The sequence below is a fragment of the Pipra filicauda genome, unplaced genomic scaffold, assembly GCF_003945595.2.
Source record: "Pipra filicauda isolate LSUMZ 115617 unplaced genomic scaffold, ASM394559v2 scaffold237_size1200389_pilon, whole genome shotgun sequence".
Taxonomy (NCBI): domain Eukaryota; kingdom Metazoa; phylum Chordata; class Aves; order Passeriformes; family Pipridae; genus Pipra; species Pipra filicauda.
Genome location: NW_024104351.1, coordinates 570375 through 584385, shown reverse-complemented (window position 1 = coordinate 584385; position 14011 = coordinate 570375). Strand labels below are relative to the sequence as shown.

The 14011-nt window shown below is 35.1% G+C and overlaps 1 long non-coding RNA gene across 3 annotated transcripts in view; it reads right to left on the bottom strand.

Moving 5' to 3' along the window:
• Window positions 1–1145: 1145 nt before the first annotated feature.
• The window catches only part of LOC120323334, a 36115-nt gene continuing 23249 nt past the window's right edge, over window positions 1146–14011 (bottom strand). For all 3 annotated transcript variants that reach the window (XR_005563673.1, XR_005563672.1, XR_005563674.1), the window contains one exon: window positions 1146–12288. This is a non-coding gene — a long non-coding RNA (uncharacterized LOC120323334). The remainder of the gene's footprint in view (window positions 12289–14011) is intronic.

Here is a 14011-nt window from a genome sequence, read left to right as displayed (position 1 = left end):
TTCTCAGTGACAAGGAGAATTAATCAAATAATTAGTACTTTGTGCTACTGTCCATGTTCTTGTTCTAAATGTAGTTCTCATTCTCAGGTGGTGATTACCCATTAGGTGAAGACGTGCATGAAATACTCTTTTATTCCATAAATTTTCAATACAGTTTGAGACCTAAAGAAACGTGTGATTAATCACTTACTAATTGGATCATTCCTTCACTGTCAATAACTAACAAGCTGCATAAGAGGCACTCAACTCTATTGTTTATGAAATCCAAGTTCCTCAAGAGAAGCAAGCATACTTTACAGGAAGACAATCATCACAACTGCAGCAAATATGTTGTTCTCTATTCAAATGCAAAATGCACTCAATTGCACCATAGTACCTTCATAATACTTCTGCTTGCTAGCAAAAAGGAAGAAAAAAACCAGTAAATAAAAGAAATAGAAACATTTCTGAGCAAGTATATTGATTAAAACTCTAATTCTCCTTCTGGACTAACTTACACAGCTTTCACTTGCTCTATTGAAAGTGAAATGTCCTAGATGAATACTATTTAGCCCAAACATACAAATTACTCAATTCTCAGTATACTAATAATGACATCTATAAAAAAAGCCTTGTTAACATGCAACAGAGATGAGATTAGATCTTGCATAGATGAGCTTTGAATTTGAGGATGAATATTTCCACCACATTCAGTTTTACAAGCTATGTAGAAAGAAAGGTTTGGTTATAATACTTCATGTAACTATACATGTGTGTGTGGGTTCAAGGTAAGCCAAGTCTGAGATAACACCAAAGACTGTAATAGTTTAGTCTAGATAAGACTACTCTTCCTTTCTCTAAGAAAGTATTTACATATATTCACTTCAATATCTTAATATCTTTCTCTGCTAGAATTAGCTTTAGTAGAACTAGCTTTGTGGACCGTACATTTAGCCTCCCAATAACTGAGTTCAATGTTTAATCATTTTAAAGTGGTTTTTTTTTCTAATTAGAGGTGACTTCCTTATATTAAAACTTGGTGACATCCTACTGAACAGCTCCAGGAGAAGAGTAGATTTAATTTGTGTTTGCATTGGGCCAGATCTCAAATCATTTGTTATGGTTAAAAGTAAAAAAACAATAAATTAATTTGAAATACACAAGTATTAATTTGAAAGCATTTACTAGCAAGTATATACTCCAGTGGAGGATTACAGCAAAGACTGTTTCTTCCTTCTTAGTTCACTTGAATTTCCATAAAAACATGCAAATATTATTTTTGATTGTTACATAGATAATAAATTCAAAATTAAATAATTGGGTGGAACAATTTACTTAGTGCTTAGAAGTTTCAGGTCACACCAAACATGCATAGACACACAAACACACACATTCACTTACATGTTGATCCCAAATGCATGAATAGAGGACAACTGGAAAGGACTGCACATTTTCTTTAAGGCCTCTGAATTTACTCTCTCATGAGCTCATCAATCCAGGAAATAACATACCCCTACTAAGATGCAGGGGAAAAAAAAAATCAAAAGAAGTATAGTTCATCTATCTTTCTTGATTTCTATGTTATTACGAGTCCCTAGAAACAGAGCTGAAAATTGAATTTGGAGCAGGGGGAGATGGCAGGATATTTCTGACTAAAATTTCTGATGAAATTATCAGCTCATTCTCGCTGTGTTGAAGTCACTGAGCTGTTACCATCCCACAGTATTGTTTTACTGGGTATTTTAAAGTACTGGTGGAAGGAGCTAACAGAAGTAGAGAGAAGATAGGTGCTGGTTCAATTAATTGAAGCATCCAGAATTGATGAGTGTTGTCAAGAACTCACTATGAGGATGGCTAACAGAGGAGACTAATGAAGTGACTGGGAGATATCAAGATTATTACAGTATCTCAGGGAAATGGCTGAAAGGAACAGAAAACAATGAGAGAGCACAGTGGGCATGTAGGAAAGTGGAACAATACCTATAAACCAAATTGTGCATTCAGGAGTGAATAACGTGCCAGGGGGAATTAAAACACTGCACAGTAAATATAAGCTTCTACTTATCAATGATCAAGACACCACTAGCTTGAGAAGATAATATTAACTTATTTAGTTCTATGATAGCATTTCACGTACACTTAATGACAGATATAAAAGCTGTGCTGTTACTGTTTTCTTTCTGGATGAACTTCCAAAACAGCAAAAATAAACCCTGTAGTAGGGTTTGGGTTTCTTTTTTATTGAAGATACTGTGCTGAGTGTCTTTCAAGTGTTATAAGAAGCTGTGATCTCACTGCAGAATGTGCTTGGCTGAGTGAAAAAGTAGCAATGGATATTTTATAAAAATAATTAAAAAGAAAATATAGACAACACGTAGTTTTATCACAGAGAGGAAAAAAGGTTAAGGTACACAGAGAGTAAGAGGCAGAAACAGAGTGAAAGTGTTTTACCAAGCAGTCTAATCCTTTGGATGACTACAGAAATAAAACCCTGTTAGCAGGTTTCTTGGGAGTCTGAAGATCAATTATGTGTATTAGTTCCCCTGTGCTTCCTGTGCTGAGAATGTCTTTTTAAACTGCTGATTTCACAGTCTACGAAAGGGCTGACGAAAGAGGCATTGGCTGTAACCTAGATACAAGGTTGAAAGCTTCAGAAACCACCTTGAGAACATGATAAATATTTCTGTTTCTCCCAACACTTCAAAGAATTGCAGTCATGGAAGATGTGAACTCCTCGATTAATAAGATGTAGTTCACTTCGCATAAGCCTTCACTTTACAGCTGAAACAAAGAGATACAAAAGTAGAAGTCCTGGAATAAGATTGATCAAGTCACTGACTCAATGAATTTGTTCAAAATACATTTGTTCAAAATCTGTCTACTCAGTAGACATATCCTCACTTAGTGAAACTTGCTATGATACCTACATGAACAGTCCTTTCTAAATGTTCAAGAAGGTAACACAACCACAACAATTTACACGGAGGATCTGATGTAAGAATTTTTCTCGAGTTATTTGACTCAAGTTTTTAACGAAACAGCTGTTTCCTTCCATTATTCTTTCCAGACATTGGTTAATCTCACAGTAACATTTAGACTTGTACGCTGCTTCTGTTTGTTTGCTTTGCTGGTTTTGGGTAATTTCTTGTTTTGTTTTGTTTTTCGTGGATTGAGATTGTTTGTCATATTGCAAAATTATTTGCTGGAACGATCTGCTTCTTTTTATTAGACCCTGTAATCATTGTTTAAACTATAGCGTATTTAAACTTTAGAATCAACCCTTTGGTCTCTGAATAAATTTTGTAATTGTAAATGCATCAAGGAAGAGGAATAAAAAGCTGAATGTACATTATTGGCCAAAACATTGTAAAGAAACTAGACGTTCTTTCAGAAATACAATAATACAATATAACAATCTGTAACACTGTAGCAAAATACAATTCTATGCTATCCAATATACTACTGTTATGTTACTTAATTCTCATCTAACTTAGAAAAAAAATTGAAGAGTATTCTGAATGTCATTGTGATTGGGCATTTACATTTATATATGTTTTAAAATCTGTTAAAAAAACCCTTTATTTCAGGAATTAAGGATATTTCTTTCAAAAATTGGTCACATTTAACTCTCTAGGCAAAATAGTTAACAGGACTGCTGATTTCTTCAATCATCAGAAAAAGTGACATATTTATTGTAAGATTCGTGTCCTCGAAAAATGATATATTCAGGATGTAGTAGGAAATATCTGATTGCTTCACTGGAAATGTATAGCTGTAAAGAACATGAATTGAAACTGTATTCAGGAAAGGGCTAGTTTTGATCAACTGGATTTTTTCATAGTGTATAACACTTGAGTCAGTTAATTTGGTATTTAAATTAATGAAATGAGATGGAATGAAATTGAGAAATTAAGTTTCAAATCTAAATTTTTAATTTAAAATGGATGTTTTCCAAAATTCCATTTTGCATGAATGATTTAGTATTTTGATTTTTCACCCAAAACTGAAAAAATAAAATGCCATCACCTAGCTAAGTTTGAAACAATTCTCTTGATGGTCTTACCAATTGTTTTGAATAAACTCAATAACTAATATTTTGAATTGGAAATTTTCCGGTCATGTTGACTATTGAAATGTGAGTTCGTTTTTCAGACTGATAAGAAATTCTTTCAATGCTTGTATCATTGCAATAGGCAGAACTCTTCCATTAGATGTCTTTTAGCAGAAATTTAACTGCATTCTGGTAGAAATTGGTATGCAGGCACTCATGAAAAAATAAGCAAGATTTCTTGCAGGTAACATGCATAGCACTTCTGTTGCTTAATTCTACTTACTATGGTAGAATTACATAAGAATTGAGGCCATCTTCATTCTGTCATGGTCATTGCTAAGCATTAACTTTAATGATAATGCCATAGTTTTATAAGTTTGGTCCAAAGATCCACTGTGACCTGTGATAAGTTTCCTACTGACTTCCTTTTGGTAGGAACAACAAGGAAAAATTTATCATATTTAGTAGAAATCAATAAGGTACATTCATAAGCATTGTTCAAATAGTTTTTAAACAAGTTATATGTAATCATATAAAAATATTGATCCCACATGACTGTGAGCTTTAATCTGATAATGCTGAAATACTTGAGGCAAAATGACTTTAAAATGTAAGGAATAACATTTAGAATATACTGTTGCATGTGATACACACTGAATGTCTGTGAATGTTGCATGGATATATGAAGACAGGGAGGAAAAGAGCAAACACAGTGCATTACAACAGACTTTCTGTGAGTTTATAAAGATAGATTACAAGTAAAATACCAGTTTTGCAAACTGAATATTTCAAGAAGTCTGAAACTGAAAAACTGATGAAGGTGTCTACAGCTTATTCAAGAAATTAACAGTTCCTATGCAGTGTGCAGAGCAGTATGTGAAATCACTTCTCTGTGAGTTATGAGGGAGGTGAATTAGGAATGCAAAATATATAGGAGAATAATATTGTCAAAATGGAATTTTCAAAATAAAAAAAGCCCAAACAAGAAGAGTTTTAATAATGGTGTGGTATTAGCCAGTACGTAGTTCATTATTTGCATAAAAAAATGTTCTGACTTTACTTCTGTATCCTGTTTACTTAAGAAATCAGCGCAACAATACTCAAGAGAGATTAAAACTTGGTTTTTTTCATTCTGGGAGATGTTTACATTTCCTTGCTGTAGGTCCAGGAGAGAAGGAGCTGAAGCAACATCTTGAAAGAACCCAGGTTTTTGTCATTGACTGTACTGGCCAAGACCAGCTACTTGGTCAAGGTTTAGTTGCCATGCACTGCTTCTGTGAGGGAAAAGTAACAAGCAGAAGAGAGTATGAATCTGGAGAAAGAAATTGTATTTGGACAAATAATCTAGCTGGGAGTAGAGGAAAGGCAGAAGTAGGTGTGTGCAGTAGGCAGGAGAGAGGGGTGGGGGGCTGCTGCCTGGAGCTGAGACAGTGCAAGGTCCTGGAGAGAGCACAGGTGAGTGCTGGCAGGCAGCAGCAGCAGCTATGGAGGCAGGAGAACATTTTTCAATGCTTTATGAGACCAGAGATCTCACTGAAAATAGTCATCTTTGTTCAGTGTTGGCAACTCTTCCGTCCCCAAAATGCAAACCAGGGTTTTTGGAGCCAGAAAAAGTGGGGTACTCCAAACAGCTTAGTGAATCATTTTAGTGACAGGGAAGCACAAAATTCCTAGAAATATCCCAAATAATGGCTCTCTGACCACAATTAATTCTTGATGATGAGAATATGGGAAAGATAGAAAATAAGTGTTTCTTGAGAAGGTTGCGATTTTTAGGGAAGTGACTGTAAGTTGATGCCAAGTGCACACAAACAACATCTATCAACATTACATTTAAAACAGTTCTGTGATATGCAGGTTTGTTATTCGGACAGGCAACCTGACAGCAGAAATTGATGCACCTATCAGAGAAGAATAAGAATATAAATCTCTGTCTTATCATAAGGAGAATGCAGGGAGCAGATAGGACTGAAGTGGTAGACATAATCTATTTAGGTTTTCAAGAGACATTTGACATTGCATGGTAGAATAGAATAATATATCTTCAGTTTAGCATGTAAGTCTCAGAAGACTCTTTTCCTCCCAGGCTTCTTAAACTGCAATGTATTGATTCCCAAGTGCAGAACATAATTTCTTCACTAGTTTTCTTCTCAGCCTGTTTTTCTACCCCTTTTATTATCTAGATTTTCTTCTAGAAAATCTCCTTATATCCATCTTCCACTTTTTTTTCTTTGTACTGTCTTTATAGTTTCTGTTTCCTTTCATTAATCCTGACTCCTTTTTTCCTCTTATTCATAAGAGTGCTGATGAGGCATCCTGACTCAATCGGGTTGGTGTGATGTCTTAACATCCTGAGTCTAGCAATTAGAGAATGGCCTTGGGAACTACAAAAAACCCCAAACATTCCCAAATAAAATATGACTTCCTGTCTTCACTGTGACCTTTCTTCAGACTTATCCATGACCAGCAGTATGGATTTGATACAAGTATTGCATGAGCTTCTTAGGTGAAAATTGGATTCTAGAACTCATATGAGTAACAGTCCATAAGATACAGACATGAGGAGGATACAAAAACATTAGTAGCACTAACAAAGGTTCAGATACCTGCAGCACTATTCAAACTTCTGAATACTTTTATATACTCCTTTGTTTCTTACATTTTATCTCCAGGTATTCCATTTTAGGATGCTTAAAGGCAATATTTGGTCAAAACACAGGAAAGAGGAAACATACCCTACTGAAGTATACATTAATCCTCATACACTGCCACTTGCTGTCCTCTCTTTTGCGTGAAAAAGAAAACACCTTTGACGTGTCAAAGGACATCCTCTGTGTCAATACACATACCATTTCCTTTGCAGGGTAAAGCAAACTTGTCACTGAGACTGCATCAGTTCTAATAGCAGCCTCCATTAGAAATTTAGGTTGCAAAGTACTGACATGTCTGTTTTATGTCAGGAAAATATAAAAGTTGTCTTTGGCAGCAAGAAAAGCATTGTAATACAGAATGCAAGAGATTGTAGCAATGCTGATCAGTTACGTGTTTGCTTCAAATAATTGGAAGCCGTTTGTATACAATACAAAGCAGATCATTCCTCAGAACTCTTACACTTCTCAGAGGATATGACTTCCAGATCAATCAAATTTTCAATATCTATGGGATGGGGACCCCTGAGGGCCTTTGGGCCCTGCATCCATGTTCTTACCACCATCATTGCAATTTTTTTTTCCTTATAGCCAGCCTGAATTTCCTTTTCTGCAACTTGCATCTCTGCTTTTATGCATTTGCTGTGCACTTCCAAGAGTCTGACTCCTCCACAATCCTGCATCAGATAGGTGAAAACAGTCTTTCAGTTCTATCAACTTTCTTCTTTTCTGACTGAATAAACCCATTTTTTTCAGTGTCTCTTTGGTTTTCCAGTTCTTCAGTCCTCTAAATTGTACTTAAGAATGGCCTTTTGCTGGACTTAGTTTTTAAAGTCTTCCTTGCACAAGTGATTCTAAAACTGAATGCAGAATAGACGTGATGTCACAAGTGCTGAACAGAGGGGAATAATCATTTCCACTGACATGCTGCCAGGCTGTGACTAATGCAGTTCAGTATACAGATAGCTTTCATCTGCATAGCAGACTGCATTACTAAAAGTATTTTAAGATTTTAAGTTTAAGATGTATTGCAATTTCAGTTTAGGAATATCAGTATAGAAAATTTGCAATGTTTACTGCCAGTAACACCCAGACTTACAACTTAGAAAAATTTACACTAGAAAATGCACATACAAGAATTGTTCTGGAAAAAATGTAATTTTTTTTTTTTACATAAATGTAATTGTGTACAAGGACTAGCACTTGGCAAGGGAAACCTTTTACTCGATGAAATAATGTAAAAGAATTCTTCCATCAAATAACCCTTTTAAGTAATGAACACAAATGTATAATTTATCTTAAGAATTTTCTCAGTGAATTGAACCTGCCCTTTAAAAAAATGGTAATTTGTGAGTGAGATAAAATTCATATGAGTTTGTCCTTTCCACTGCTGTCTATCAAATTTAGTCAGGAATTCTAGGTAACAAAATGATCTTTAATTTCTTCTGACACAATATAACAAAGAAACAATAAATAACCATCAACATCAGCAGGTGTGCTGCTAATTATGGCAACGGTGACCTATTCACACCTACACAGTAGGGCTGTTCAGCCTGCATTTGCATACTGATTTATGGAACCGTAAATTTATGCAGATGTGGATGGAATGAGAAATCAATTAGATATAAAAGGATATGTTAACAGAGGTGAGAAGAAAGAAAGAAATTTCATATAGGGTAGAAAAATAAGATCAAATGGTGCTGTCTTTCCGAATTAATGCAATCATAATCTAAAGACAAGGTTCAACTTTTGTCAGTACTATTGTATAGAATTTTTTTCTGCTATGCATATTGCATAGAAGTGAAAAGTAGAAAGATTGCAATAACTAAATAATGCAAACAAAAACAACATGCAAATAATGTTGGGCCAAAACCCTGGGGATTGGCTTCTTTGGACACTCCACTTGACAAAGCTGAACTTAGGTTTTTAGGTTAAGTCTACCCTATTAAACAAAATAAGACTAAGGCACAATTGGGTTCAGTGATAGGAAACCATCTGTGGTATTAATTGTAAGCAAGCTCATAGGCATGGTTTTATCTTTGCTTTCTCATATTTTTCCAGACAATACTCAACATAGTTGTGGGAAAATATGCCAGGGTTTAGTCTGCTTTTTAGCCTGTGTTAGATCACAGAACTGAAGAAAAAAGTCTATACCTTTTTCAATTTTCCTCTTAAGCTGTCTGCCATTGGAATTCAATATATTCTACTCTATACCCATGAAAAAAATCTATGAAAATCTACTATGTTTTGGCTAGTCTGGGAAATAAAAATAGGTCCTGAATTTCTGTATGTAACAGAATGCAGCATTGACAACACTCATCAGTAAACTTAGATATCTCAGTCTGGATTGCCACATCTGAACAGGTTAGTTCTAGTATATGAGTATTGTGAACTATTAGTCAGATGACTACATTTGACCAGATGAATCATTGTTCATGCAGTTATGTATCTTTGTTAAAAATATAGTGCTTAGTTCTACTTTACAGAGGGAGTATAAAATGAATATAATAAAATCCCACTCCACTTTTATGGATTGTATAAAAAAAAGAAAGGTGATATTTCCCAATTGATGCAAGCAACAGTGTATTGGCAAAGAGAGTTGTTATCTTTGGAAAGTCTGGTCTCCCATCCTAAACTTCAGGAACTCTGTCTTTGGACAAAGTACTGGAGGCTGTCACCTAATCTGGAGTAGGTGAATGGTCATCTCCAAAGCAAACAGCTTTGATTGCTGTTCAGCTGGACAAGAGCTTTCAAAATTTGAGAAAATTTCTTTACATTAAAAAAAAAAGACCAGAAAAAAAAAAGACCAACTTATTTCTCCTCACTGATGAATTAGTTCCACGGTCCTGAGAAAAACAGAATGAAATGGTCTTTATTCACAAAGTGGAAAAGCATTCAATAGAGCAGTGGAAAGAAAAGATTTGAACTCTACACCTATTGCTATTGCCAGCTTCGTGTGCAACCTTGACTAAGTCACTTTTCCTCCTTACATCTTCAATTACCTAGCTGACAAATGAGCAAATCCTAATGCACTGAGTGTTGCAAAAAATAGTTATTAACTTTTGAAAAGCCCTTTCAAGGGGTCTGGCACAGTATAAATGACAGATACTTACTTTAGACAAGAAAGCAACAGTTACAACCATTTTGTTTCAAGGATTTTCTAAAGGAAAACAGAATTGCTGTCAGTGTAAGCTATTTTCTAAAATAGCAGCAATAGAGAGGTAGATATCTCTCTATTGTAGGTGAACACAGCAGATATAAGATAGCTACTTTTAGGATGACACATTAAGAAGCTGAACTGGTTACATGAAACAGCTGAGGGAGTGTGCTGACATTTATGCTGTATCTCAGGTTTATGCTATCATTATTCTACATGCCATGAAACATACACAGAGACACCCTAGTATGTGACAGTGCATATAAATTCTTACCAAAAGCTTTGTGGGGAAAAAAAAAGTATTCTTAATGTTAATGTACTAGCATGAAATTTCGTGTAGTGTGATGAAAGATATTCCCCAGTGAATATATCTCAGCACAGATCACATGGACTGAAAAAGGATTTTGGAATTCTTTGTAATGCTCTCACTGTGAAAGGATCGATTTCTTCCAAGTCTGACATAATAGACCTTAGACTTATTAGAAGTTGCTAATTAAAATGGTCTACACTTCTGAATATCCCTTTTAGAAAAAAAAAAGGAATGAAAAATGAGATCCCTTTCTGGTTTACATGTTTTTAATAAGAAGGTATGAGTAGAATGAACAATACAGTTATATGAGGGAAGATGGAAATATATTGCTTTTGATCTTTTTTCTTTTTAACAAAACTTCAAGCTGTTCAGCCTTCCCCTTCTCTCTCCAACACAGTGGCAGAGAATTTGTTTTGGACCGAGAGCTGGAAGAGAGGACAGTAGAGAACACAACAGTGACAAGGTTCCCTTCTCTTGCTCATTGCTTTCAGGCACAGTGCTAATGCTTATATAGCTTGCTGGAAACAGTATTTTCACATTTCAACCAAATCTCGTAGTCTGAAGGGGAAAATCAGCTTTTCAGACTGTTTTTCTTTCCAAATTAGCACAAAAGCATAATTTCTGTAATTATCATTGAAAAGAACACTTCCCTCACTCCCTCAAAAGAATAAGCTTGGACTTCTTGGAACCCTGCATGTTGACAACAGCAAATTTTTCTAATGTTAAATGTCATGTAAATGAAATATTTATTTTTTATAATATGAGAAGAAAATAATTTAAATATCAAATACAATTCAGAATTGCCTGAATGTAATGTTTTAGCATTATTATTGTAGGAAAATCAAGGTAATCAGGTAATTTCTTTTGCCCTAGAGAAATGCTATCATATTACCACACTCCCACAGGTTATTCCAAGTGTGATGAAGCTGCATTTTCCAATGGGATATCATTGCGCTATTTTTTGATTTATTAATTTTAATTAGCTTTTTTGTCTAACAGCCTCTGAGCAAGTCATCATCATGGCAGACCCAGACCAATTGTCCAGACGGCTCCCTGCTCTAACAGTCGGACTGTCTAAGGAAGCAGCACCTGCAGGACTGTAAGAACTGGATCAAAACAAGCTATTATTTTATATTTTTTAAAATAGATATGAATTAAAAAAAATTTTGGTATGTGTTGACTTGCTTTTTTTAAAAAAAAAGTATGTTTATCAAAATTTCTTGTTATAATTCCTCTGCAGCCTTCCCCATGAGAAGTCAACAATGAAATATCAGCTGGTGTTGCTATTAATGCTTGGGAGTACAAAATACTGATGATTCATGAAGTGCATGAGTCTTTCCTTATTTTCTGGGTTTGGATAAATTGAGAAGTGTCCTGAGTTTTTAGCAATGATTTAAAAGGTTTACACCTTTCTTAACACACTAGAACAGCAGCTTAACAGCAAAGTCAACAATTTTTTCCCCAAATCTCTCATGTATTAAAGGCAACTGGACATAGCTATCTCTAGTTACTGTTAACTGCTCAATTCTGAAGGACTCTGGAAACACTGGAAAGGTAATTATGCTTGATTCAGATACAGTGATTTTTGAAATATAAGCATCTAGAGTCATCAAGATGTAAACTATCAGACGTGTTCACATACAACTGGCAGTTATGACACAGGACCTACTAGACAGGATACCCCAAGACATTTCATATGATACTGGGGGTCTGTACTGGCAACTGAAGCAGGCTGAGGGGCTAGGATTTATCTCTATATTAAATATTTGTGGCATCTACATGTACATGTGGTTAAGCTTCTTTTGGCTCTCCCTAGGCAGCAGAAACTTACCCGATATGTGGCTACAGGTCCTGTGACTCCTGGACAGGACTGTGTGACCCATAAGGCAATGCTTAGGTTTAGTTTCCTGTTTTCCAGTGCCATTTTTCTAAGAGTATTTAGCCTGGCCTAGCTCTAGAGACAAGTGGGTGTGCCTTAAAAATCCTATCATAATAAGAAGTCTACTCCCATGAGATGTTTTGGACAGTCCAAGATGTCAGAAAAGTTATTGAACACTGGTGAAATTGAGTCCTCTGCACAGCTTGGTCAGCAGAACAGCTCTCCAGATTCCAGTGGCTTTATTAACTGGATTTCTAGTAAGCTCTGCAATGAAAGTTAAACACAGATGGAAACCCATGAATCAAAAAACACAGTCTTTTTCCATGAAACTTACCACTTAACAGCCTAAGATTGGTTGAATTATCAGAAAGCATGAGAAAAAAAATATTCTTTTGCCAAAAAAATTACTCTAGAGAATAGAATGATAGAATGATAGAAATTAATGAAATTAACTTCAAAATCCTACATGTCTTACCTTGTGTTCACACGGAGACTGGGCAGTATTTTTGGGTCAGATTGAGTTAGAAATGCTTCATTTATACATAAAAGTATAATACCTAAAGTAAGATACTACCAGTAGGACTACCTGTGCAATTGTAATTCACATATCTGGATGTTTGCACTACAGCAGTCATTTAAATTCACCATTAGGATTTTTTGTCAAGGATCTTTGCTTCATATCACACCTTAGATTTAAAAATGCCTAAATTTCTGTAAATTGTGCTACCTTCACAGCTCAAACCCTAGCTTGTACTTCCTAGATTTTACATAACCTGTAACAGTTCTTTTTCTGTATAATTTCCTATAAATATCAAAATGAAAACTGAACAAATAAAGCCCCCTTATATAAAGATACACTGCCAATTTCCTTTTCTTGTCAGTACTAAGAAGCTTTGGCTTAATATGTATTAGTGAACACGTTAAGGCCAGGTCACTGGTATCCATACTGTTTAATTAATGTTTTCTCCACAGTTTTTGCCCCGGGGCAATTAGCAGTTTCTTAGACAATCCCCACACTCAGCCAGGAAAAAGCACATACAGTTAGGGAAAAAGCACAAAAGAGTACCACTAAGCAATTTTAACACAATCAATCTGGTCTTGGAGAAGGAATGTGAGGAAGTTAAAGCCTATGATGAGAGTCACACCATTTGAGTGGGCCTCCAAATGGTCCCCGGTTTATATTGCTACTAATTAATCATAGATTGTTATTGCTCTGTGTACTAGATACTGGTGAGTGCTGAAACATTTTACTATCTTGGATTCAGTTTCCAGTTCTGGTAAGGCATAGTAAGAATTTCTTTCACCCTCTTGTCTCCTAAACCTCAGTACTCTTATTTTATCCCTTTAGGGTTCTTTCAGCTAATACAATTCATGAAACAAAGAAAACTAAGTACAAAATTCATTGGACACTTAGTGAACCAAAATTACATGTTTTCATACTCCACTCAGAAGAGAACTAAACGTTTTGCAGCTCATGATTTCATCCATTGTCACACATAATTCCCACATTAAAAAAATAAGGATGGGAAGACCTATTAAGTCCTTTAAATAAATTTGCTGACAGGATTAGGATTGAAATCTAAGGCTTTGTAAAGTTAAACATCTATATTAAAGTTTCTTCATGAGCAAGGAGAAAACATATAAAACATATTCTAGGCAATAAATATTAAAATGGCTTTGGTTCTTAATCCCATACCCTTAATTAAATAAATTAAAATGAAGAAAATTCCATTAAACCTCTATTTTTATTGTTGTCACACATTTTATAGAGGTCTCTGGTCCTTTTCTGTGCTCAGATATTTAAAACAGTCATAACAACAGCTGTTCCCAGCTACAAAATGTGCCAGCAGTGTTTAAAACCAAACATATGTTTCTAAGTGTATTGTCTCACCTGAGCCCAGTTCCCTCACAACTTTGACAGTTTATGTGTGCATGTACTGATGAAATGGCCTCTGAATCCTCTGTTGCATATACTTCAGTATAGTCA